Below are 26,601 nucleotides of genomic sequence, written 5' to 3'. Positions count from 1 at the left end.
GCTTTTACTTACATCATCTGCATGTATTACAGGTGGGGACAGATTCAAATTTTCTATCTTTATTTTATTTTTTTTTTAAGATTTTACGTATTTATTCATGAGAGACACACAGAGAGAGGCAGACGGAGAAGCAGGCTCCCTCTGGGGAGCCTGATGTGAGACTCCATCCCAGGACCCCAGGATCACGCCCTGAGCCAAAGGCAGACACTCAGCCACTAAGCCACCCAGGCATCCTGGATTCAATTTTTTTTTTTTGGATTCAATTTTTTAAATGGAGACTTTATCAAGTTTACAATTAATCTAGGAAATACCTATATTTGGGGATCCCTGGGTGGCTCAGCGGTTTAGCCTGCCTTCGGCCTAAGGCGTGATCTTGGAGTCCCGGGATCGAGTCCCACATCAGGCTCCCTGTATGGAGCCTGCTTCTCCCTCTGCCTGTGTCTCTGTCTCTGTCTGTCTCTCTCTCTTCCTCTGTGTGTGTGTGTGTCTCTCTCTCATGAATAAATAAATTAAAAAATCTTAAAAAAAAAAAAAGGAAATACCTATATTTAATGTAAGGTCATGTGTTGCAGGTGAACCTTAAAATCAAAATAGCACAAACCATAACCGTGAGAAGTATAACAATTACGTGGTATACAGGATTATTACAAACCAATTGTTTGCTTCATACTTGCTTTCCTTAATTCATCATTTCATTTACCCATCCATTCATCCATCCAATACAAAGTTATTGAGCATCTACTGCAGATCAACAGCTGATCCAGCTGCTCAGCTTCAATTTTATCATATTAGATGAGGTGCAAGAAATTATTTTATTGCTAGAATATGCCATGTAAATGTAAACAAATGAGCATCTTAAAGGAAGCTTAACTATAGAGGAAAAGCATAAAAATCCTGTTATCTACCTCAATGAAAGAAGACCCCCAAATGTCAGAAGAAAAGAAGGCAAACTACCCAGAGTAGAAATGATATTCACCTCATCTGCACAGAAAGAGAAAATTGTGGTTGATAAATGGAGTAAAGTCATGTGCTTAGAAATGACTAAAAATCACCCCTTATCAACATATTCTATTTGAAAGAAATAACAAGTCATTAATTTATTTATAACTTATTCTTTACTGGCAAAAAGTAAATTTTCCAAAAAAAAAAAAACAAAAAACAAAAATAAGAGCCATTTCCCCCTTCGATATTTATTTCATATCAAATAGCAACCAAACATAACTCACTAGAATTATATTTTTGCTGTATTATTTCCTAGCTCTATCCACTCTGGACATGTCTTGGTACAAATGCACTCTACAACTGATAAATTATTCAATCATTAATAGATACTCTACTGAGAAATCATTACCTTTCTTGATAGGCTCAATTAACCTGACATTTTGTCTTCCGTGAGTCAGTGTTGGAGATCTTGATGAGACTAGGTTAAAAATGTATATATTACATTGCAAAAATTAATGTCTTAGGTAAGCAAAAGTTGTATTTATTGCCTTTACTGTGGCATTTAGTCTTCTGGACTTTCATATTTTCAAATACTTTAGATCAACAGTCTTCTTAATTAAAGAGGAAAAAAAAAAAAAAAGCAAAAGCTCTAAAGCCCGTAACATGATGTCTCAGAAAATTAACACCCAGAAGAATAGACTTGCATGGTACACTGGGGCTCCAAACATTTCTAGGAAAAAGGAAGACAAGGAGATCTTGGAGTATCTTATAAACATATTAATTTATTTTATTCAGTTTACTTGTGGAGAGTTGTTGGTTTTATCTTCCTCTAATTAAACTTAACAAAGCAAACGGCAGCTCACTTGCTTTGCACAGCTCCTATATATCAAACATTTTACAGGACACTTCACACAATTAAGCTAATTTCCTTTATAAAAGCACCCTACGGTGTATATAATATCACCCAATTTAACAGAAGACAGAAAAACTCAAGAGAGGGTAAGCGACCTGCACTGGGTAGCGCGTAGATTTGGGATCTGAAGAGTATGGAACTGGGATTCCCAGACCTGTGTTCTGAAGGTCTCTTTTTTTCACCATACACCTGGCTAATTGCTTCACTCAGAGCACAATGCTGGAAAAACCAGGACTATATGTCAGGTCCCCATTTGGTCAGTTTGCTTAACAAAAAAGAAGTGTTCTGCTCCAGATGTGCTAGCGATGTGTTTCGTTGATCATTCAGAGAACCAGGTAAAATTGTCTGAATGACCCAAAATAAACACTTCAAGTTGAATTCAGGACCAATGGTGCTCATTGTTCTCACATAAGAGAAATAAATATATTGGTAAAAATAGTGCATTCCTATGAGAGCTGTTGCTGGGACATAGCAATCTTCAAATACGTTTTTTTTCTTTTTTTTTTTTAAGTTTAGTTTGATGAGAAATATAACTACCAACTTGCTGGGACATAGCAATCTTCAGATAAATTTCTTTAAGTTTAGTTTGGTGAGAAATAGAACTACCAACTTGCTTGCTAAAAAGCAGCAAGTTCATAATTACATGATTAGGTCACTGTTCTAGGACTCTGCATATGTGAAGTAAATAAATTTGTGACTCGTACCAAGTGGAGTTTTTAAAGGAGGCATCATCCCATCAAATTATGTAAATAATTCAAAACTTCCCCTTGTGCATCCCTCCCTGCTCTTTGTAAGTCACCCAACAATTTGCAAAAATAACCAAGGGAAGTGTTTTGGGTGGGCTTTTGAAGATATTTTTAGCTAAAGTGGTAGAGGTTTAAAATACAAGCCTGGGAGTGTCTGCCATTTAGAGAAATCACCTGCTCACACAGTTCCGTGGAGAAGTGGAATGTTTTAATGTGTGTCATTCAGCACAACATGTGGACTGCATTAACTCAGGTTATAGCAGGTCATGCCACGTGACACAGCTGAGCCACATATAATCGCAAGCAATACAACTTGCTCAATGCAACATAAATTTAAACAGAAGTAGGTTTTTCTCCTCAAAAAGAGGCAACAGCTGCCGTAGATAACAAAATGCCCATACCACCCCACACTGAGAGGGCTTTGTGTTTCGACATGGTCTGAATTATATGTAGGTAGTTCAGCACAGCTATATTTAGGGGCATCTCTAAATATGACCAAGGAGTGTTTGGGTGCATAGAATACATTCTCTAAGTGGCACCGACCTCGTTTTGTGTGTTTTTTTTTTTTTAATAGTCCATTTTGTAATTTTCTCACTGGTGAATAAGAAGCATTTTAAAATCTAACCTGAAAAAAATAAATAAATAAAATAAAATAAAATAAAATAAAATAAAATAAAATAAAATAAAATATAAAATCTAACCTGAAAAAATAGAATAGAGACCATTTGGGCTTAGACAAGCTGGCTTCTGAGCCAGTAGGCCAAATATTTAGCATTCTAATTAGACTAAAGATAAAATACTGAGCAAGTGCAGACATTAAGAAGGCTCAAAAAAAAAAAAAAGATCATCAAATTATGATAAAACAAAGTGGAGAGATGGTGTTGCTGAATGCCATAACCGTTACCTTCCAACAATAGTCAGTACCCGTGGTATCACTAGTAAGCATTATAGTCCTGAAAACACTGAGAGATTGGTTTTTTTGTTTGTCTACACCCTACTCCTTGGAATTGAGTATAATATTATAATTTGATTTACCTTGACTTTGGATGCCATTTTTGACATGCACATTTAGCTTCTCACTTAAGCCTTAGAAGAACCCTTTGAGTAGGAAGAGAACACACCTCGTCCAGATAAGCCCACCCAGCACTAGTCACTCCCAGCATGACGGCACACTCCTGACCAAGCAGCACTTCCACATGTCTCCGTCCTGCTATAATTAACCATGCGCCTCTTATAAATCTATTTGAAGCGCAAAAGAATGTGAAGACATTTTTGCAATGTCTTTTTGGTATTCATCAATGACTATGAATCAGTTTCATTGAACCAACCTATGGACAGTATAAAAACAAAGTAAGTATCTCATTAAAGAGGTGAGATTTAAGCTTCAGAGACAATGTTTGGTCTAAAACAAGCATAATATAGCTCAATTCTATAGACCACAGTCAATGAGTAGGTCTTAAAAATAAAGAGCATTAATCAACTACTTAGTATGTGCTGAGCACATTACCCTACTCAAATCAATTTAATCCACATGGGAAGATTATAATTGCAGCAAGAAAAGCACATATAGGTTAAGAAACTTGCCCAGATTTAGCCAGGATGTGGCCGAACAAGAATTCAAACCTAGATCTTGTTGGCAACAAAACCACATCTCCCAAACACCCGTCCTTTTAATGCCCCCTCCTAACCTCATCCACAATGAGAATTCTCTGTACTTAGGCTAAATACACTTTCCTTGAAACTCAAATTTAGTGTTCAGGTTCTTTAAAGTGAACACATCATATTACAATATTCTCAAAACAAACTTCTTATGGTCAGGGACTTTATAAATTATTGCTTTTTATCCTTCACATGCCTACCTATACATTTGGCACAAAATAGGCACAAAATGTTCACTGTGTTTAAATGTGCTCTCATCCATGTCTACCTAACTGTTAGCCCTGTCTTTCCCGTTCAGGTCTGACAATATCAGAGAGGCAGTTGAGGTTTTGGAAATAGGACTAGACTTACAAAAGATCCAGCTTTGCCTCACATTGGTTGTGTGACATTGAGTAATTCATTATCTCATTCCTCTGAACTTTGCTTTCCTCATCTCTAAAATTAGGATAATCCAAAACCTATTTCACAAAGGTAAAATAAAACATGGTCACATTTTTCTGTAGATCTTTTTGAACTCTATACAAACGGAAGGGAAATTTGACTTACAAACTCCTATGTATCTATGATGGATATTAGCTAAACTTTCTGGATTCAAGTATCATTCATCGATTCACAAGGTGCCTCTTTCATGCAGGCAGTCTTCTGAAGGATGGTTATACGATGGTGAGCCAAAACAGATTCAGTCTCTGCTCTCACAGCAGTCGTGATCTAATGGAAGGCCAGATGTTACAGCTGAATATCATTTTAACACTTTCATTATTAAAATATATCTACAATTTCAATTTTTATTAAGGGAAATTTCAAGAGTCAATTTAATACCCATCAGATCTGTGATCCTAATAATTGAAATTTCTCATAAAGTAACAAGAGTAAAAATTATACATGACACCAGAAGTACAGTTGCCCACACATTTCTGAAATGTTACTAGTCATGAGTAGAGCACTTGGGAATTCCAGGGACTGTCATAAAATCATAGAAATTTTTTCAGTGTGAAAATGTTGTGCCCAACACATCCCCAGCATTGGTCCGACACTGCATGCAGGCCCCACCTTAACAAGATGAACAACTAGACTACTGTACACAACACCACTTTGGTCATCTCCGTTACATTGTTTGAGATAATGTGAAAATAAAGAGAAACATCCCAACACTTACATGATATCGTATATTAAACATTATGGAGAGTTGCACCCTCAGTAGAAAAAGTCTACATCGTTATGTGCACAATCCATCACACTAAATATGACATTTATATCAATAGTCTCTTAAACCTGGCACTATCTTAAAAAATGTGCGCATGTTAAAATCCGTCTCCATTTTGCACGATTACATTTCTATTTTTTTCTCATAAAAGAGACCTGATGTGTTTACTGTTACTAATTCCATAACAACCAATTAGAAGGAAATGTAAAGAATGGATTTCTTATAAGAGAGGAAGGCATTATTGGCAATGGATTTCAACAAATTCCCCAGCTGGCTAAAGACGGATCATGCTGGGCAGTAGGGTAGGTAAACCTTCCATGGCAAACTTTCAAGGACCCGTCGTTCATGGCCAGGCTCCCTGTCCTCTCTTCTTTTAAAATGCCAGTCGTGTATGGATGAGGCACATGTTTCTTCTGCCAGTGTCTGCTCAAGCAGACAGTTTACTAATTTGTAGCTCAGTAAACCTTTCACTGCACTGAGCACCTTGAGGTTAGCACATCTCTAATCATTATTTGATAACAGAAATCTGCAAGCATCACATCCCTAGTAACAAGAACATTGTATCTTAGCAACCAGCCTTGATATTCAAACAATTTCATTAAAGCGTAGCACCTCTTAGCAGGTGGGTGAGTGCGGGTGTTGATAAACATTTATAACATGATCAGCCATTGTGTTTGCCAACACTATAATCAGCATGACAAATTTATGAATTTGTTTACAAGCTCCTAGATAGCCAATCCATGTAGGTAAGCTACATTTCAGACTGGTTAGGAGATCCAAATATCCGATCTTTATTTGAAATGGAGAGTTTCTTTAGAAACCTATCAATTTAAGAGACTGCCAAGCTGTTTTTCAGCACAGAGACATCATTAATATTTCCACTGTGGTTTAATCTTCAAATAGTAGTGTTGAATTTAAATGCTTCGGGAGCAAAATCTGAGTGGGAACTTCAGCTACATCGAGATTCCTAAGAATCATGTTACGAAGAAAGTACAGTTTGAATTTTTTCCTGCTCCAGATGGACAGAGCTAGCTGATATATCTTTTGGGCCCAAGGATCTCCATGTGAACGACTCAAAGAAAAGGAATATGGTGAAACTCCCCTTTTTAAAAAGAAGAAAAATTTTAATTGAACAATTTGCTACAAATTTTTGAACTATTACTTTTTTATTATTTTTTTAAAGATTTTATTTATTTATGAGAGAGACAGAGAGAGAGAGAGAGAGAGAGAGAGAGAGAGGGTGAGAAGGAAAAGCAGACTTCCTGCTGAGCAGAGAGCCCAACACGGGGCTTGATTCCAGGATCCTGAGAATATGACCTGAGCTGAAGGCAGATGCTTAACCGACTGAGCCACCCAGGTGCCCCATGTATTTTTTTTAATTAATTAATTTATTTGAGCGAGCAAGCAAACAGGGAAACAGCAGAGGGAGAGAAATACAAGCCGACTCTGTGCAGGGCATGGAGACTGGCATGGGGCTCGATTCCACAACACTGAGATCATGACCTGAGCCAAAATCAAGAGTCAGACACTCTACCAACCGTACCACCCAGTTGCCCCTTTTAAACATATAGATGTTTACGTAGACATTCATTTAAGGAACTATTGATATGTCACCATCATGGATTGGTCCAAACACGAGCAGGCTTTTCTCAGCTTTTACCTCAATTTAATATCTCCCCTATGGTATCTGGATTTGCACAAAACTCAACATTCCATTTTAGAGAGATTTTGAATCTTTTTCCTAACGAATGGTCAGGAAACGATAAATATCTATTTTTCAATCTTCACCAACCCCGTGATCATCAAAATTGAAAAGTTTTGTAATTCGGAAGATCTTCGCAGAGCACATCTCTTTCTGAATTGTGTAACACAGCTCCTCATATTACTATAAGTTCTCAAACCTGTGACCACTCAAGTATTACCGAGTATAAAGGTTCACTAAGGCATGCCCTGGCAAATAGGTGGAAGAAAAACAAGGACTTTTCTATTTCTGAGGTTTGAACCTTGAACCTACAGCACACAGTTACAACAGGGCCCCTAGGCTCCTCATCCCTGAACAAGCTATTAATCTACCTGAAATAGGTGAACTTCAGTGAAGCATTATCAAATAGGTAACAAGCTCCTTTTCAAATTAAAACCAGCCATGATGAAAAACAAGTTTGTTGACCTAGCTTGTTCACCATGAACCATGACACGTCAGTTAATAACTACCACCTGGGTGACTCCAAGCTTCAACAACCAGCATCACGATGTTCAAAAAGATTTGGAGACAAAAATATATAGTACAGCCTTCAAGACCAAGAGCTCTACATTCAAATATTGTTGGTAAAAAAAAAAAATCCAGAAGAAATGAAAAACTAAAAATATCAAAAGCTATAGTCAGAAAAGATCATGGTCTGGAGATTGCTGTAAAGCAAAGATGACAAAAATTCTCTGAATTTCTATGTATGACACCAGGTGGGGTGAGGCACAGTGTGGGAGGGGGAAAGACAATATTTCCCATATACAGTAACTTAACTGTTACACTTAATAATTTAACAATTATTTCTAATTTCCTGATATTTTCCAATATCTACTTCTTGTATTTAGAGCACGTGTAAAGAAATTATTTTGCTCTGAGGGAAGAAAATAATTCAGCTTCCTAGGTGGGATGGGAAAAGGGCCCAGTGACTGAAGCAGAGATACAGTGGGAATCTGAGATTTACATTTTGGTTTAGTCTTTAAACCTCTTTCAACAACTCCATTCAACTCGCCAATTATTTATCAGCATTTTGTTTCTAGTCTAATTTTTCTTAAAACCTTGTCATTTCCCATGAGAATTTTAAAGTTTGCTTTCTGTGTGAAATCTGAGGCAAGAGCCAGTGTTTGTGATCGTGCGTGAGGGTGGGTAGGAGTGAGAGAGTTGTTCTCTTCACTTACTGAAGTCACCAGATAATTCTACATATTTTCATGAGAGTGCTGGCAAAATCCATTGGCTCGGTTTGATGGACTACTTCCTACACTGTAGATCTGTGGTCACTAAAATGCTGGATTTCTAAAAATACATCATTGAACACAACTTTGTAATGCAACAGTTCCAGAAGTAAGTTCCTGAAGGAAGAAAGATTTTCTTTTGTAGTCCTTTGCCTTCAGAACAGGGTTGTACATTATAGATTATCTCCCAGTTGAACAAAAAATATGGGTAAACCAACATCTCATTCCCGATAACACCAGCTAGCAAAAGATCCCTTTGAGCTGCCTTTCCTTGCTTAGGCTTGACAGTTAAAAGAAAGGTATGCTGCACACCTGAGACCCGCCTCTGAGAGGCAGCTACCCCTAGCCTGGAGCATCAACATCAAGGAAAAACCTCAAGGTTTATGTAACCAACGTCAGGTGGTATATACTGTCTACACAGAAGTCATCTGACACGACTTCAAGTGCATTTTTTCTCTCTGGCTCTTCAAACATAAAATTTCTGCCACAATATTTTAGCCTAAAATGATAGCCTATGTCCTTAGTCGTGTTAAAGTCGGGAAGGCCTGCGAAGGAAAACAGGTGAAGCATGTGATTTTACTAATGAATTCAGACACCGGCCTAACCCAGCGCTGCTGTGGTCCTGCAGAAGGAACACCCTCCGTAATAAACCACCGAGTGGCTTGCTGTTAGCAAATCTAAGGCCTGAAAATTCCACAGAGTTCACAGTGCTTGATATTTGTGTAGGGTTTTTTTTTTTTTTTTTCATCTGAAGGTATCAAGGTGCAGGATAAATATTAACTCACGGATTCTGTCCGTTTGGGTAACACTTGGAGTGGGTAAATTTTAAGTGCTGATTTTAAGTCAGAATCACTCCCTTATTCCATTTTACTTCATTCCAGGACAAGAATGAGTTTCACCTTCCATGCAACGTTTGGATATACATAAGAAGGATAAGACACCCATGAATCTCAAATTTCCAACCCCCTATTTCGCACTCAGAATCCACTCTCTTTTTTAGATTGAAAGCAAAATTGAGGGGCGGGGGGCAAAAGAAGTGAAGGAGATTAAGAGGCACAAACCTCCAGGCATAAAACAAGCCACAGGGATAGAAAACACAGCACAGGGAATACAGTCAAGGAGGTTCCCACCTCCTACCTGAAGCGACAGGCAACGTCGGTCGTCGGTGGGTAGGGTAGGTAACCCTTGTAAACAGGATGAATGATGGTGAGGGGATCATTCCCACCACAACGTGCTGCCAGCTGGCAGGCACCTGTTCTCACTAAGTGTCATCCCCGAAATGAAATCCTTAGGTTGTTTCCCAGGGTAGGTTGTTTCCCAGCAGGTAGGCTTCCGCACGAAGACTATCCGTAGTGTAATCCAAAAATGCTTTGAATTTACAAAATAAAATTCCACTCCCCTAGGGCCCTCGTGTGCCCCAAATGCCTTCATGGTTTCCAAGGTATATATGGGGATCCCCCGAAGGGCTGGTGGGCTGATGGGTCAGACTTTAGACTGTGAACTACATGTTACAATTATTTCCATGATGTATTATATAACCCTTCAGATTTTCAGAGAGCTTCTGGGCAAGAAATACATACGAAATAATATTGGGCAACCTCTCGGAGGCCTCTAGACCATCAGTAGGAGACAGCTCCCCACTGAGGACCAAGACCCCAGTGCTCTCCAGTCGCGGTGGTAACCGAGCGATGAGATAAATCACTACCTCATCTTTGCTACTCAGAGTCTGTGGATCAGCTGCACTGACATCACCTGGGAGCTTGTTAGAAATGCAGACTCTCAGACCCCAACCCAGACCTGCTGTGTCCTTATCTGCCTTTTAACAAGATCCGAGATGATCCTTATGAACCCTAAAATTTGAGAAACACTGAGCTGCCAAATAAGTACATATAAAGTACAGAATGTCTTTCTATCCTCTGTGCACTGCTGCAGAAGCTTAAATACATTTACTCAATTAGCCCACACGATAAATTCATAGGTAGGTATAAAAACCACAGTTTTCTAGAGACACAAACCTAGCTGCAACCGTGTATGGGAGAGACTCAGAATGGTATTTATGAGTGGTATTTTATTTCCTTTCTGATGCTCCTCTAAAAGGCACACACAGGTTCTTTAGGAAGTCTCTGTGGACAGCCACGGTGACCTTGGTCTGCGTCATTCCTCACTTAAAACCTTCCATTCTGGGGACGTCTGGGTGCTCAGGGGTTGAGCATCTGCCTTATGCTCAGGGTATGATCCCGGTCAGTCCGGGGATCGAGTCCCGCATCCAGCTCCCTGCAAGGAGCCTGCTTCTCCCTCTGTCTCTGCCTTTCTTTCTGTGTCTCATGAATAAATAAATGCAATCTTTAAAAAAACAAACCAAAAAAACCTTCCATTCTTGGGACACCTGGGTGTCCCGTCAATTAAGTGTCTGCCTTCAGCTCAGGTCAGATGGGATTCAGGATTCTCTCCCTCTCCATCTGCCCCTCCCCCTTGCTCACTCACACTCTCTCTCTCTAAAACAAATAAAGATTTTAAAAAGATTTAAATAATTTCATAAATAAAACTAAAACAAACCTTGCGACTCCAACATGACAGAGAGAGAGAAAGGAAGGAAAAGGAAAATTAAATCAGATTGTCTTTAAAAAAAATTAAAAGCAAAAAAAGAATTACAGGCATCACCTTTAGCAATCAATGAATAAAGAGGCAAAATGCTCATTGGTGATTATTTCTATGTTCATCTTAAGCACAGAATTTGCATATCCTTGGTAGGAAAGAATGCTAATGAAATTGTAATATTTAATATCTTGGGCACAAGTCTATCTCACAATATAGTTGACCCTTGAATAGCATGGGTTTGAACTGTGTGGGTGGCATTTATCTGTGGATATTTTATAGTACAGTACTGTACATGTATTTTCTCTTCCTGGTGATATTATTATTTTATTTTATTTTATTTATTTATTTAATTTTTTTCATTCATGGTAAGTGTATTCTTTTATCCCCACTCCCTATTTCCCCCATCCCTCCACCCACCCCGCCCCTGGTAACCATCAGTGTATTCTCTATACACAAGAGTCTGTTTCTTGGTTTGTCTTTTTTTTTTTCTTTTCCTCATTTGTTTAGTTTCTTAAATTCCACATATGAGTGAAATCATATGGTATTTGTCTTTCTCTGACTTTCTCCATTTATGTTGTTGCCAATGGCCAGATCTCATTCTTTTTTGTAGCAGATTAATATTCCATTGTATATATACACCACAGCTTCTTTATCCGTTCATCTATTGATGGACACTTGGGCTGCTTCCATAATTTAGCTGTTGTAAAATAATGTGGCTATAAACATCAGGGTGCATGTGTCCCTTTGAATTAGTGTTTTTGTATTTTGAGGGTAAATGCCCAGTAGTGTGTTTCCTGGATAATAGGGTAGTTCCTTTTTTAACTTTCTGAGGAGCCTCCATACTGTTTCCTACAGTGGCTGTACCAGTTTGCATTCCCACCCATAGTACAAGGTTTCCTTTTCCTCCAACATCCTCACCAACACTTACTACTTCTTGAGTTTTTGATTTTCACCATTCTGACAGGTGTGAGGTGATATCTCATTATAGTTTTGATTTGTATGTCTCTGCTATTGAGTGATGTTGAGCATCTTTTCATATGCCGGCCATCTGTGTGTCTTCTTTGGAGAAACGCCTGTTCGTATCTTCTGCCCATTTTTTAGTTGAATCATTTGTTTTTTGGGTATTGAGTTGTATCAGTTCTTTCTTTAAAAAAAGATTTTATTTATTCACTCATGAAAGACACAGAGAGAGAGGCAGAGACACAAGCAGAGGGAGAACCAAGCAGGCTCCCTGCGGGGAGCCCAATGCAGGACTTGATCTTAGGACCCCGGGATCATGACCTGAGCCAAAGGCAGATGCTCAACCACTGAGCCACGCAGGCGCCCTGAGTTGCATCAGTTCTTTATATGTTTTGGATACTGTTTGTTGGATATGCCATTTGCAAATATCTTCTTTCTTTCAGTAGGTTGACCTTTCTGGTGATTTTCCTAATAACATTTTCTTTCTCCAGCTTGCTTTATTGTAAGAATAAAGTATATAATACATACAACATACAAGATATGTGTTAATTGACTGTTTATGTTATTAGTAAGGCATCCAATCAACAATAGTAATTCAGTTTCAGGAGGGTCGAGAGTTTTGCAGATTTTCCACGGCACAGGGCATGGGTGCCTTTAACCCCTCCCCGCATGTTGTTCAGTGGTCAACCGTAATATTTTTTTTCTTATAAGCGGACATAAGCTGTTTGCAATGGAATTTATTCAGTTAAAATAAATGACCAGAATTTGTTCTTTTAGGATTTACACTGTTTCTTTTATTTTACTTCATAATAATCACTAATAGAAAAATCTGTTACCTAGAATACAAATACTAAAAGCCTCTCAATTATTAGAACTGGCGTTATCAATACAATAAAGCCTAATTTTTTTATTTACCTCTGTAACACTGAAATTCACTTTGAACCCCCTGTGAGGATTGTCAGAGTGTTTTGACTGATAAATAACAAAAGGTGCAAACGCTCAGCAATTTCCTTACTTATCTCCAAGTTGCTTTTATCAACATTTTATCTGTCGCTATAAAGCAAACATGAGGGGTATGTAGAAAGATTCGATACCACGTATTTTACACATCTATGTTTTATTGTATAATTTATATTAAGAGAATTTTCTTCATGTCATAATAATTACTAGATTTGAAGAAAAAAAAAACTCCATCTTGATTTTCATTTTGTGCCCATTCTAACTTCCAGATTAAACTCTAAGCATCAACCATGATTATTGCTGACATCTTCATATCAATGACCCTCTGGGATTTTATGCAAAGCCCTGAAAACTTCACCCTGGGTGTCATTAAATCAGGCAAGGCTGGTTTTCCTCTGTTTACTAATTGAAGCACACAGTCTCTGATCTTCAAAGTTCATGCCTGGCTAGGCAGTCATGACCACTTTTCACAATTTATCATTCCTTTTAACGGCTTTCTTTTAATCCCAATAAAATACTCTGTCTCTTTCACATGAATATCCTTTACCTGAGTAAGTGGAAGAAAAATAACACTTGTTTAAAATTAATTTCTTACTTTTCCCTCAGTGCAGTGCATCTAAAGAAGCAAAACTTATTGAATTAAATTTAATGACATAATAAATTCTTCCTTTCCAACAATACTGTGGTTTAATTCACAAGTGCACTTTAAGCTTTTGCCTTTAGCATCTGATGGGTCATTAGTCTGTATGTAATCCAGTAGCCAGACTCCTCAGAGTCTAAACTCCATCAGCAAGCACCAAATCAGTAGTTTCTGAAATATGACTTGTAGGTCAAGTGTCCTGAAAAAGACTGCCTTGGGCATCCCAGATGGAGAATAGGGCATGACAAGCAACAAACTAGGACAGAATTTGATGCTGGTGCTCACTAAAGACTCCATTCATTCTAACTCACTAAACAACTCTTCTCCAAATGATTTGACTCCTACTTTTGATGTTTCTAGCCAGTAGGTCACGCAATGAAATTGGTTGCTATGTGCCAATAGGCTTAACATACATGTCATCAAGTTGAACATATTCTAATCACATTTTGCCCCAAAAACCTTTGTCCAATATCACAAAATAGTCCATGGAGTCACTAACAGTCATCCTAAACCAAAAGAGGCTAATTACTGCATATCACCACCCCCTCATGGGAGAAATGCTCTCTGCTGGGTCAGATAGTCCCCTTTTAGTCTGGAGAGCATTTTCTCTTGCCGAGAAATAGAAATAGAGATACCATTAACAGTTTTTCAGAATTTCACAGAAGATTTGGGAAAATCATTTTTTCTACCCTATCTTTAATAGCTGAAATGGCCAACCTGTCCAAACTACTGTAGTTCTGCTAAAGTGCTGCGTTCATTTATTCTTCAAATGGTGCTAGATCCTGGAAATAGAGATAAAGGTCATAGTCCCTACCATCAAGAGTTAAACAGGTCATTTGGGATCAGTGATGTAACAGTGTACTTTAGCCTGCATCATCATCATATCTTTACCTCATCATTACTATGATCATCCTTATGTTCATCTTATATTTAAAATTATTTAAGAATTTAACATAAAAGAAAACTGGACACTAGATACAATTGGGACCTGACATTATACACGGAGAAATAGGGGGAAAAACTCACCCTCCCCCAAAATGGGATTTTCAATGTTCTATAAAAAGCACGTTGTCTCGATTCATAGTGTGTCATCTTCCGAGAGGAACTTGGGAGAGAGACTGGACCCCACTATTAAGGCTGGACCTTAATAGTTGAATTAAATCACTTTATTTAGAAACTTAAAAGCCAGCATCTAAAACTGCTGGATGCCCATAGTCCCTGTGAGCAGAGGAACAGTAAGCGACACAGTAGCAGGAAAGATTTAGAGGACTTGGAGTCTCAAAGGAAGGTGACTGCTGAGAGAATGAGAAGAGAGAGACAGAGAGAGAAATAGGGAGTCTGAAGGAGAAGTGAGTAGAGATAGAAGGAGGGCAGAGGAAGCAAGAAAGGAAGAGCAAAAGGAGAAGAGAAATTGAAGAGTGGGTGAGAGGAAGAACAAATGAGAAGAGCGTCCAGTTAGGGCACGTACACCTAAACCCATGAAATTAACATAGTGGGATTAATCCAGTACCTCTGCAGAACAAGGGGTTGGATCAAGGCACAGGGCCTTATACATGAGAAAGCCAACCGGCCTTATGGTAGACAGCCTCTCAAGTGGTTCCTGGCTCCTGATATTGACATTCTCTGTAATCCCCTCCCACTCCCACTGGTAGGGGCTGGACCTAGTGACTCACTTCTAACCAACAGAATACAATAAAAGTGACGGAGTATCCCCTCCAAGATTAGGTTAGGAGAAAAAAAGCTCTGGCTTCCACCTTGCTTATTCTCTCTTACTCTCTGTCATTTGCCCACTCTGAGGGATGTCAGCTGCCATCTTGTGAGCTGTCCCAAAGAAAGAGCCATGTGATATGGGGCTGAGGATGGCTTGTGGCCAACAGCTAGTAAGGAAATGGGGTCCTCAGTCCAATAGCTCCCCAGGAAGTAAATCCTGCCAACAACTACCTAAGTGAGTTTAGAAGCTAAACCGCCCTCAACTGAGCCTTTAGATGAGACTGCAACCCTGGCTAACACCTTGATGACAGCTCTGAGAAGTCTTTGAGGCAGAGGACTTAAGCAACCCTCAGATTCCTAACCCATGGAAACTGTGACATAATAATATTTGTTGTTTGAAGCTGCTAGTTTTTAGAATAATTTATTACAAATCAATGGATAATCAATATACGCATTTCATACAAATTCGACCACTTTGCCCAAGATTAACTCCAGATTAGCAGGTGGATCGCTAAGGCAGCCCAAATAGATTTAATAACAGAATTATGAAGAGCCAGCCTCTGATAAACTTAACATGGTTTAAATTAATCAGATCTCACGTTTCACACAGATACCTGGGTTTGCTCACCGACTATGGGTCAGGTACTTACTAACTCTGAGATAATGGCCCAGTCATTTAGCTTCTCTGAGCACAGTCTTCACATGTGGAAAATGGGGCTGGTAATTATCCCTGTTTGTCATCCCTGTTATGAGATTGACTTGAGGTCATGTAATTGAAACTACTTTGGAAATTATAAAACTAGTCAGGATGTAAGTACTTAGGAGACTACTGCAGTCCCATTCACAGGATTTTTCTGGCTAATAACATCTTAATATTTGCAACTCCTTAAAAACTATTTCCTCTTTTTCATGAGGCAAAAGATACTATCTCTGTAGTTCTTAAATTTTGCCACAGCTAAAAATATCTTAAATTTTCATTCTGTTTTTCCAAATCTAAGGCTGTATTTTGTCAACGCCCATCTTAAAATTGGTCATTTCTTACATATTGAATATTTGGTCAAAAAATTCTTTAAAAAGTCTTTATTTTAAAGGTGAATGTCTTATGTGACTCTCTAGAAACAGAATGAGATAGGAATTCTTGTTCAAATGATTTTTGGAGGAGAAGTGTTTGAAGGAGAAAGAGAGGGAAGAAAGAGGGAAAGAACACTAGATAAGAACGTGGGCTCAGCCAGAGACTAACTCACTTGACGCCATGGCGAAGCTCTGGAGCACACATTGCACCCCAGCATCGGGTCCACCTTGAAGCCTAGAGGCTGGCCTTTGTGATCTTCCTCCTTCCCAGGCAGCCACTGGCCAGAGGGCAATTTTCCAGGGAAGGTGGCAGCCCTGAGTTTACCAGTCACACTCAAAGCAGCCAGGAGAGCACATAACCAGCCAGTGAAGGGGACCTAGGCAGGGTTCCCACCACATTCCCTGAGGAGTACATATAGCATACTTTTTCATGGTATTTTATCATCATTTCTGCAAATAAGACTTGCTATGCTAAACATTTCAGCATAGATCACTTTTATACCAGCTGTGTTAAATGAGATAGCAGAAAGAGTGGCAGTGTAGGGAAATAAAGATTTGTCTCTAATCAGAGTTATGAAACTTTGCTCAGTTCAGTTAAAAAAAGGAGTCACCAGGAGACCTTTTTTCTCCTAAAATATAGACCATTAATAAATATATACAAGAGATACTTAAGCAAGGCTGAGGTGAGGGGAGCCCCTGGGGAGTAACACTTTCTCAACAAGTCCAAGTGGGAGAAGGGTTGCAGAGATGAATGACAGCAGAAGGAAAAGTATGTGTAGGAGTTTAAACTGAGGTCCCCTGAGAGAAGCAGAGGCAAAAAAAAAAAAGTCCATCCCAGCGCCCACGAGGGAGGGGGAGCAGAGGGGGAAGCAATGATGGCTTCAAAGAGATGATATCTCAACCAGTTTGGAATCACAGGCGTGTCCTGACTACCTTTCCTGTCAAGCTTTTCTCTGTTTCTCCAATCTGACATGGCCCACTTTTTTCCTTATAAATTGTTTACGTTTGAAAAGCTCAATCATGAAACAGACGATGGTAAAACTTCTGTTTATCCAGTGGTTATTACTCACACTTGAGCTAAAGCTTCCTGAAATATTATTGCTCTCGGTTGCATTTTTGGGGGTATTTGTCGGAAAATGTATTTTGACAACAGTTGCCTAGAAGAAATTCTCGAGCTTCAGAATGCATGAGAAGCTTTACAGGGGAGCTCAAATGAGAAAGTGGAATCTGGGGTTTATACACGGTACGGGGCTCCCAGCCTTCCCTCCTCCTAGCATGGATGCGTGATCAGTGCCAACCTTCATTTGTGTTTCTGACGTTAATGAATTTTGGCTTTTTTAGTATATCTGAAAAAAAAATTGGAGATTCCCATGAATAAAACACTACAGTGGCAATAATATTTCAACCAGGATTCAGTCTCTTTCCATCATCCTCAAACACAAGTTACCAGTTTTTAAAACTACTTCAGCTAGGGAATGTTTACATACGATAAAACTAAAATGTAAACGTGGGTTTAAGGTGATTGCCCAGTTGCTTTATAGAACAAAATATCTGCTGGTTTTCAAACTTATATTGAAACAGCATGTTAGCTCTGTTCTGACAGTATATAAAGATACTGGCTTTCCTAGACACATAAGCAAAGTCTTTTATGAGCTCATAAAGGCTAGACCTAGGAATATTTAAGTATTGGGTAATTCATAGAACAATATCTTTAGTCATTCAGCTAACGTAGAAGACAACCACAATTTATTCTTCTTAGATCTCTTCTTCTCATTTTTTATATTCTTGGGAGGTGAAAGGTATTTAGAAAAGACCTAAATACATTTTTTATTATTATTGAACTATCAAAGATGTGCTCTCTTGTGGGACTCCCTCACTCACTCTGTGTATGCTAACCCACTTCAGAGTCGATGGTGAAATGAACCCAAAATGCCAACTTACTATTTGCATTATAAATGGAGGCACAAAAGGATATTTTAAAACTTTTGGTTGATCTGGCATATCAAAGATTTCTTTCTAAGCTACTTCAGTGACTGCATTGAAGTAAACTGAAAGCAATAGCTTAAAAGGGGTGGAAAAAAGTTATATAAAAAAAAAAACCATCCTATTTCCATGGAAAAATTCAGTTTACTCTCCTAACCTCCCCCCCACCACCACCACCCCTTTGAATTACTTCTCTTTCTTACCCTCTTCTCTATCTGCAGGACTCAACATGGAAGGAATCCGGAGCTTTCTGAATTCAAGTGTTAAACTAGTTCTCTCTGGAGTACGAATCTATTTTCCTTGCCTTCTCAAATCTGCACTCAAACTTCCAGCAAATAGCCGAACTCCCATTGTTTATTCTATTGAGCTAATTACCAATATTGCAGCTTTGACTCTATCCATGTGTCTACCATTTCCCTCTGCGTCATAAAGTACCCAACAGAATGACAGGTCATTAGAATGTCTACCTGAGAGTTAATATAAGTGAAGCTAATGAAACTTAAACAAGAGGTTTCCACGTCTTAACAATTGCTACAGTTTTCTTAACTTCCCCCTTTGACCTTCATAGATCTGTGGTTTTGTTTTCTGTTTTCAAAATGGAGGCCAGGGCCCTCCTAAGAATCATGAGAAAGTTGAATTGGGCTCTTAGACAAGTGGTGTTTCAGTTTGACAAAATAACCACTGAAAATGGTACAGCCGTCCATGGGCCCCTGGAAACTGAGCCGATCAGAGTTCCTGGGGGAGGCAAAGTCCGCCATGCGGTACTGACAGGGCCTATGGAAGTAGCTGACTTCTCTTTTTTAACATTATCTTGGGGGAATAGAGATGTAAGGGCTGACGACTCTTCATGGGCTCAGAGGATGGAGAACTATGAAATGCTCACAGGATGTGAAATATTATTGGAACCCTAGGAGCAAGGCAAAGTACTTTGGTCACCAAATTCTTAGAAGTAAAATGTACATTATTACTAAATTTGTCTATACAATAAGGCATCTCTAAAAAGAAAAGTTGTGTCCATATTTTAGCTATTTGTCATTTCCAAGTTTTATTTCAACTACGTGCTCTCTAAAGAACATATTCTCTCTCATTTTACAGTGCTAGAGTACACTTTGACAAAATTAGTTTAATATCGGACGTATGTACACCTACAGTATCAAGCTCCTACAAAACTATGCCAAATTTTGCTTTTTTCACATTTTATTATACTTCCTACTGATAGGAAAATAGTTCACAACGGAACAGATATCAGTCTCTTCATTCTGATTTTTGTTTAACGTATGAAATTCCCCTGGATGTGAAAAGTCGAGGATGCAGAACTCCGGTCTCACTTCCACCAACTATTTCAGTGTATCCCTTGGGAATACGTACTAATTGGCCCCCGACCCTCTGAACATCCACCCCACCACACAGTCTGACTACCACCCAAACAAAAACAAAAAGGAAAAAAAAATAATAACATGATATCACCATAGGTTCAGTAACATAAAATTAAGATTACATTTTGGATAATGCTGATGAAGGGAGAAGCTACCATTGCCATTTAAAATATGAAGCTTATTAGATTGGAGGTACATCTGTCTCTAATTAAGTTAGGGGCTCTAGAATGCAATCATTTCAGCTTTGCAATGAAATTCATTTCTTTAGGGTGGTTAGGTACTTGATTTGAGAAACTACCGTCCAGTCTTGAACTATAATGCAAAAGTTGCTTCCCAATTAAGCCTAGAATACCGGTTGCAATACAAGTTATATCAGCGTCGTTTCCAACAAATCAGACTGTCAGAAAGACATCCGTGAGTCCCTAACTTTGGTATCATACCTAGTTAAATTCAAGCCTATAATATAAGCTTCAACTGTGAATCCTGAATGCATTTATTCATTGTCTATCAATTTGCCAACCTCTCTAAAGTGCAAGTTCATAAAAATCATAGAAATTGATATTTTCTGGAAGCGGCATAAAGCTTCAAATTATATTTGGCAATGACTCATTCTAGAGGAAAACTTTAGTAATGTTCTATCATTGCCACATATTCCTGTGCCCATGTTAGAAACACCTCAGTATCTTTCCCTTTCTGACACTACCTCCTACCTACTTCCTCCAGAGTTACGAGACTCAAGGCCACGTTATAATGACCTCTGCTATATTTTACTAAGGCTTCTGTGCAATCTCGCCACTAAGTCTTCCTGAAAACATACCTCCTTTAAATTGTCCATCTGAATTTCTCAGAGAAAGTCCACCTGACAGAAACAAGGAAACAAATAAAAACCCTAATGCACAAGAGGCCCGAACCATTATATTTGAACATCTCTGTTCTAATCTCAACCTAGTTGGCATTTCTGTAAAGTGTCCTCCTCACAGACTCCCTAAACAGTATAATTTAAAGGTGTATTTAGTATAATTTCTTAAGATTCCATATAAATCAGAAGTCAAAATGCCACTTGTAAATCTTTATATTTGCACAAGTCTTTTTTTTTTTGCACAAGTCTTTTTAAGCAAATATATAGCTATTGGAAAATAGCTATGAAATTTCATATATTTAAACATGATAGAAAACAAAAATCTTCATAGAAAAAGATCTGCTCCTGCTCATCCCTCCACCTAGGAAAGAAACACATGTTATGGATGGAAATATTTAATTGGACAAACACAGTCAAGTGCTAAATCCTATGAAATGCAATAAGATCAGTCTGATTATTAATGGTAAACTTTAAAAAAAAAAAGAGTTTACTTAATTATTTAAGGGAGAGCATGTGCGAGAGCAAGCACAAGCAGGGGGAGCAGCAGGCAGAGGCAGAGAGAGAAGCAGGCTCCCTGCTGAGCAGGGACCTTGACGTGGGTCTCCACCCCAGGACCTGGATCATGACCTGAGCCAAAGGCAGACGTTCAACCAACCGACCCACCCAGGCCCCCCACTGACAAACACCTATTGTTCATCTCTATCGCTGCCTGAAAAAACCCTGGATTTTTAATCTACGCTGGTACTAAAAAATTCAGAAAGCAATAAGTTCTAGCATAGTCCATGTTGCAAGAATGACCACTCTTAGTGTGCCCGATAAAAATGACAGCCCCTCCTCCACGTCAGGTTCAGATACACCAGAGTGGGTTTTCCTGTTATTCTGACACATGCCTTTCTTCCCATATTAACAATAAAAGCTCGGTGTGCTATCTTACTGCAGAAGTTCCTTCCTGAGTACAAATAGGTCTTATCTGTTGAGAAATTCTGACACCAGGTAGATGGTTGTTTATGTCAAAAAGCATCTCTTAGGCAGATAACTGTTTTAAGAACCTAGATAAAGGAGCAAGTTCTCTGTGCAAATATATAAAACACTGAAAATACGAGGGGGCTTTTTTTTTTTTTTCCTGGAAAGGCTATTTTGCATTTCTATGATGGATATTTCTAACTACTACCCTGTCATGTCTAAGCTGTAAGGCTCTCCAACAGTTGCCCACCCCCAATAACTTCTATACAGTTTGCTTCAGCTCCATTTCTGCAGTCTAGCCAGGACAAAAAAAAAAAAAAAAAAAAAAAAAAACAAACAAAAAAAAAACCTGATTGCTCTTCTCTAAATACTTCTTGCTTTCTCCTACTCCCTCTCTCACACAGGGACCATGCTAAGAAAAAAAAAAAAAAAAAAAAAAAAAAATCCCAACTGCCTTCACTCTTTCCCTGCATCTCAGCCAAGGCAGAAAGTCAGCACGTATGCAGACTGCCCCCAAACCAGCCTGCTGTGCCACCGTCGACCTGCCACCGTTCTGTCCCTGCTGCTGCAAAGGGGCCAATCAGATAAAGCACCTTTGGTTCACATGTTAACACATTACTGAGCTATCCTTCCAGGTAACTAAATATCTTATCTCAATGTAAATGTACCATGGTGAGATAAGACCTCAATCACCCATTTGTTACTTAAACACCAAGCATGTGTGTCGAGCACTCTGCTGAGGTTACAAAGATGAATAAGAGAGTTCTCACCCTCGGGTTCAGTGAAGTCACTTCAGATCAGTGCAGTCAGCAGCTAAGGGACAGCACGGTAAATGCAGCGATCAGGATAGGTATAGGACGTCCTGGGAAAACAGGAGGAAAGTCCAGGTCACACAGTTTCATGGGAAGGAGTAGGAGCAGGAGTAAGTCCAACCACCAAATGATATAAGAATCAAAAGGTCTGGACCATGCTAAGGGGCCAACATTTTTATTGTGTGCTGAACACTTCAGGGCCACCTCAAACAAAACGTTGGACTCAAGCACATGACTTCTACCTCCCGAATTTACTTCCTCACCGCCTCAGTCCATCGTCTACTTGAACTATGCACCCCTGTTGCCTGGGCTCCTCTCCTGGAGGTCTGTGGCCTCCACACCGTTGGCACACTGAATTGGCCAAAATGAAAATCCCTAACACACCTACAGGCCTGAGAATGACGCCTTTTAAAAGAAGTGACTCAAAAAAAAATAAAATAAAATAAAATAAAAAATAAAAGAAGTGACTCCTGACGTGACACCAAAATAGTAAGCAAATAAAAGCGAGAGGGGCTTTGCAGAGGAAGGACTGGCCTGAGAAAAACTATGGAAGTGGCACAAAGTATGGTGTAAGAGAATATCGAAGTTTCTGGTGTTTGCATAAGGATGGGAATCTGACTTGAATGATCGCAAGCCCATGGAAGAAATCATCTTACTGAAGTGTGTGTGGGGAGGGCATGTAGTCAGCTTTCCCAAAAAAAAGCAACTTCCTTTTTTGACACTGAGACCAGCCCTAACTTCAGATTTTCTCTTCCAGTCATAGCCTCCACCAGAGTATGTGCTTCCCCTCCTCTCCCTAACTTAAACTCCACCATCCATCCCCTCAGATTTAATTGGTTCATATAATACTGTCCAATTATTTTGAGACCGTTCCCAATTATTACCTCATCTCCCCCACAACACTTTGGAGGCAGGAGACTTGAATGCTATTTCTTTCTCTTCTCCTTTTCAGGGTATTTTAGAACTCTGTAAATGCTGTTAATTTGCCATATGATGTAGCATTTCATAAACAGAAGCAGACAATTATGTTTTTATAATTGTCTCTCGGGCAGGCAGTGTCCAAGGCCATCAGACATGAAATGGTAGTAAAACTGGCTACCACTTGAGTTGCCTACACCTTGCTTGGCCTTGCACCTGTTGCCTCAGTTATCTTCACATAACATCAGTATTATGACATCGGCATTATTACCTCAATTTTACAGATGAGAAAACCAAAACCGAAGCTCAGAGAGATTCATTTACCCAAGTTTTTCAACCTTCCATGAGCAAATACTTACAGGCATGCTCATAACGGGGATCTGACGCTTAGCTAAAAGAAAACATGGTCCGTGTTCATAGGCAACATACGGTCTAGTAAAGAAATCAGGCACTAAACAAACATCCACACAAATGAACGTGAAATCGTGCATTTGGAAGGTTTTAATCTGGTCACGAGAGTTAAGAGAAAGTCTTATTGTAGAAGAGAGCTGAAGGTCACCAGGATTTAATCATGGAAAGTAAAGAGGAAAGATTCTTTCTGGTGTAACAGGGCAGCGTCCAGATCAAAGCATACAACCTCCTCACTTATAAGTTCAAGGTCCAAATATATTTTAAATCCATGAGATCAAAACAGTTTAAACACACAGCTCTTATTGGTCACCTTTAAAGAATGCTAGAAAATAAGTTGAAACTGGTAAATAAAGGGTTAAATCCAGTATTTATCCTGAGTTTCATATACAAATTATAATGAACATATAATTCTTCAAGTAATCAAGTAGGGGAAGTTTCTCCTAATAAAAATATTCCAGCTAGTAAGATAAAAATTATATTAACAGAATTAATATACTGCAGCCTATAATGAATTAAGAAATCTAGACAATAATCAATAATGGCTACTCATATCACAAAAAAAGGAGGCAGTAAGACGTTATTTGCCTCCTAATAGAAATACACTACACATCTAAGAAGAGTTGTCAAAAAGAAAAAAAAAAGAATCTAATCATGCCTTTAAATATTAATTTATAGGAAACAGAGGGGACGTGTCGAGAGATAACATAGAAATTTAACCATTAAAACCAGAAAATTCACAGGACATATGACCCAGTTTCTTCACCAAATAGATAAGACAAAAGAGAGAGAAAGAGAGAAGGACACCTCTAGATTAAAAGAAATATATTCTCCAGAGCTATCTATGAACTCACTAGGATCCAGATTTAAACAAACTGTTACACACACATACACACATACCAGACATATACGAGAAAAATTGAGAAATCTGAACTCTGATTTGCTGGTGGACGCTGTTAAGGAATTTTTGCTAATTTTTTAGGTGTTAATAATATTGCAACTGCCTTTTAATACAAAGAGCTCTTAACTTTCAGAGATACATTGGAAAATATTTACAGATAAAATTACACGATGGATTTGCCCCAAAATAATGTTAGTAAAACAAGGGTAAGTGAAGATGCAGGTGAAACAAGATTGTCCATGATCTGATTGCTGAACCTTAATGGGAACACGGAGCTTCATTATATTCATGACTGCATTTTTGTATATATTTGAAACATATAAGTTTCAATGATGGACTTGATGTCCCTTCTTTGTGTAAGTCTTCCCTCTTTCCTGTGCTCCTCTCTCCATCAGGAAAAGGGATCATGTGAGCCACGGGGCTATCCTTGATTGAACTGCCCTCCTGTCTTTTGCAGGACAAGGTGGGTCTTCACTAAAATGCCATTTGGCCAACTCTGAACTATGCTAGGGGAAGACAGACTTTTCGGCCCTGACCCCAGGCCGCCTAAAAAGTGCACACCCTTCAGAACTATTTAGATTACACCCTGTCACACCTCTTCCTCATTTTTCAACTTCACTTTTTACCATCCTGCATTTTGACATCATGGACATTTACAATTATCAGCAAGGATATAGTCCTTCTCCATAGTTACTGTAAGTTTACTTAGTGTTTACATAGAAAAGTCCAGTCAGTGGCATGCAAACCCCAACCCTTAGGGACCTTGGGGTCCGGTTCCCTCCATTCCCAGAGGTGCTAAGTTAGTCCGCCACAGGTGAGAGGACTTGCCTGGAGTACATACTGAATAGAAGTTGCAGACCTGGAGGCTTTACAACAACCAACACGGTGTTCCTCTCCAATTCTCTATCCCCAAGAACGGAGGATCATTCACGACTATGAGTTTAGGATTCACTTTAGTCACTGTGTCCCCAAAATGTTCAAACCTAAACCATATAGTTGACTCCTTTGAAGCCCCCCATCTCTCCCCCAACTAACATGATAGCACTGATCATGAGTAAAGGCGGCAGGTCCTGGCTCAGGCAGACGGACTCAGGGGGGAGGTGCTGCAGAGCCACAGACCCTGAGCAGGGCCCCCTAGGCCAGGTGTCTTCTCCCCCAGAAGATGCCATGTGTGCTTGCAGCCTACAATGTTGAATGCTTCTTTTCTTTTGACCTTCTCTTAGTCCTTGCATCGGTTTCTTTATTCATAGTTTCAAAAAGCCTTGTGTATATATATCAAAAATCACTAGTGCACATTCTAAACCCTCTCTTCCTCTCACTTGACACTAAGCAGATACAAAACTGAACAAAATTAGCATCTTGATTAGCGCTCTGGCATCGGTCACTCCTGAGCTAAAGCAATTGGATGAGTGACCCCTGAAAATAATGTTAAAATTTCTTCTCTGTTAATTTCCTATAAACGCATAAAATTTGCCATCCCATTCTGTAAGTTTTATACTTTTCCAAGAGAGCCATGCCCAAGAATAACAACTGAATCGCCCGAGGTCTCAGAGGTGGTGAGGACATTGCCGAGAGCTAGGCCTCTAGCTGACCCTAAACCCACTCCTTCCACACAGCACAAGAGGGAGAAAGGAACCGTATGAGCGTCTTCCGGAGCTCAGGGGATGAACAAGTTCCCCGGGAAGGGACCGTCAGGACCTTAGGGCCCTCTGTTTGTTTAATTCCTCCTCATGATCCTCTGGAAAAGGCCAAGCAAGTTCTGTGCTTTTTAGAGGGAGCTGTAAAATGGCTGCAGAACAGCCTCGGAGTGAACCTGATATTGGGTGTGTGTAAACGGTTCATGACTCTGCTGTTCAGTGTACATGAGTCACCCAGAACACGGTAAGGCTCCAACATAAACCATGTCCTCAGGCCTCACCCTCAGCCCCTGCCACAGGCTTATTCACACATGATGTGCTAGCCTGGCACTCAAAACCCCCAAATCATCTATGAGTCAGAGCTCATT

At 39.2% G+C, this 26,601-nt stretch overlaps 1 long non-coding RNA gene across 1 annotated transcript; it reads right to left on the bottom strand.

Annotated features, from left to right (window-relative positions):
* Positions 1-20,789: 20,789 nt before the first annotated feature.
* On the bottom strand, positions 20,790-23,506 carry LOC112649931 (uncharacterized). The gene is made up of 3 exons (XR_003129804.3): positions 23,254-23,506; positions 22,328-22,419; positions 20,790-20,955 (listed from the first exon to the last, which is right to left on the bottom strand). It is a non-coding gene; the product is annotated as an uncharacterized LOC112649931 (long non-coding RNA).
* Positions 23,507-26,601: the final 3,095 nt, after the last annotated feature.

The sequence above is a fragment of the Canis lupus genome, chromosome 19, assembly GCF_003254725.2.
Source record: "Canis lupus dingo isolate Sandy chromosome 19, ASM325472v2, whole genome shotgun sequence".
Taxonomy (NCBI): domain Eukaryota; kingdom Metazoa; phylum Chordata; class Mammalia; order Carnivora; family Canidae; genus Canis; species Canis lupus.
This window is presented reverse-complemented; position numbering and strand designations above follow the sequence as displayed.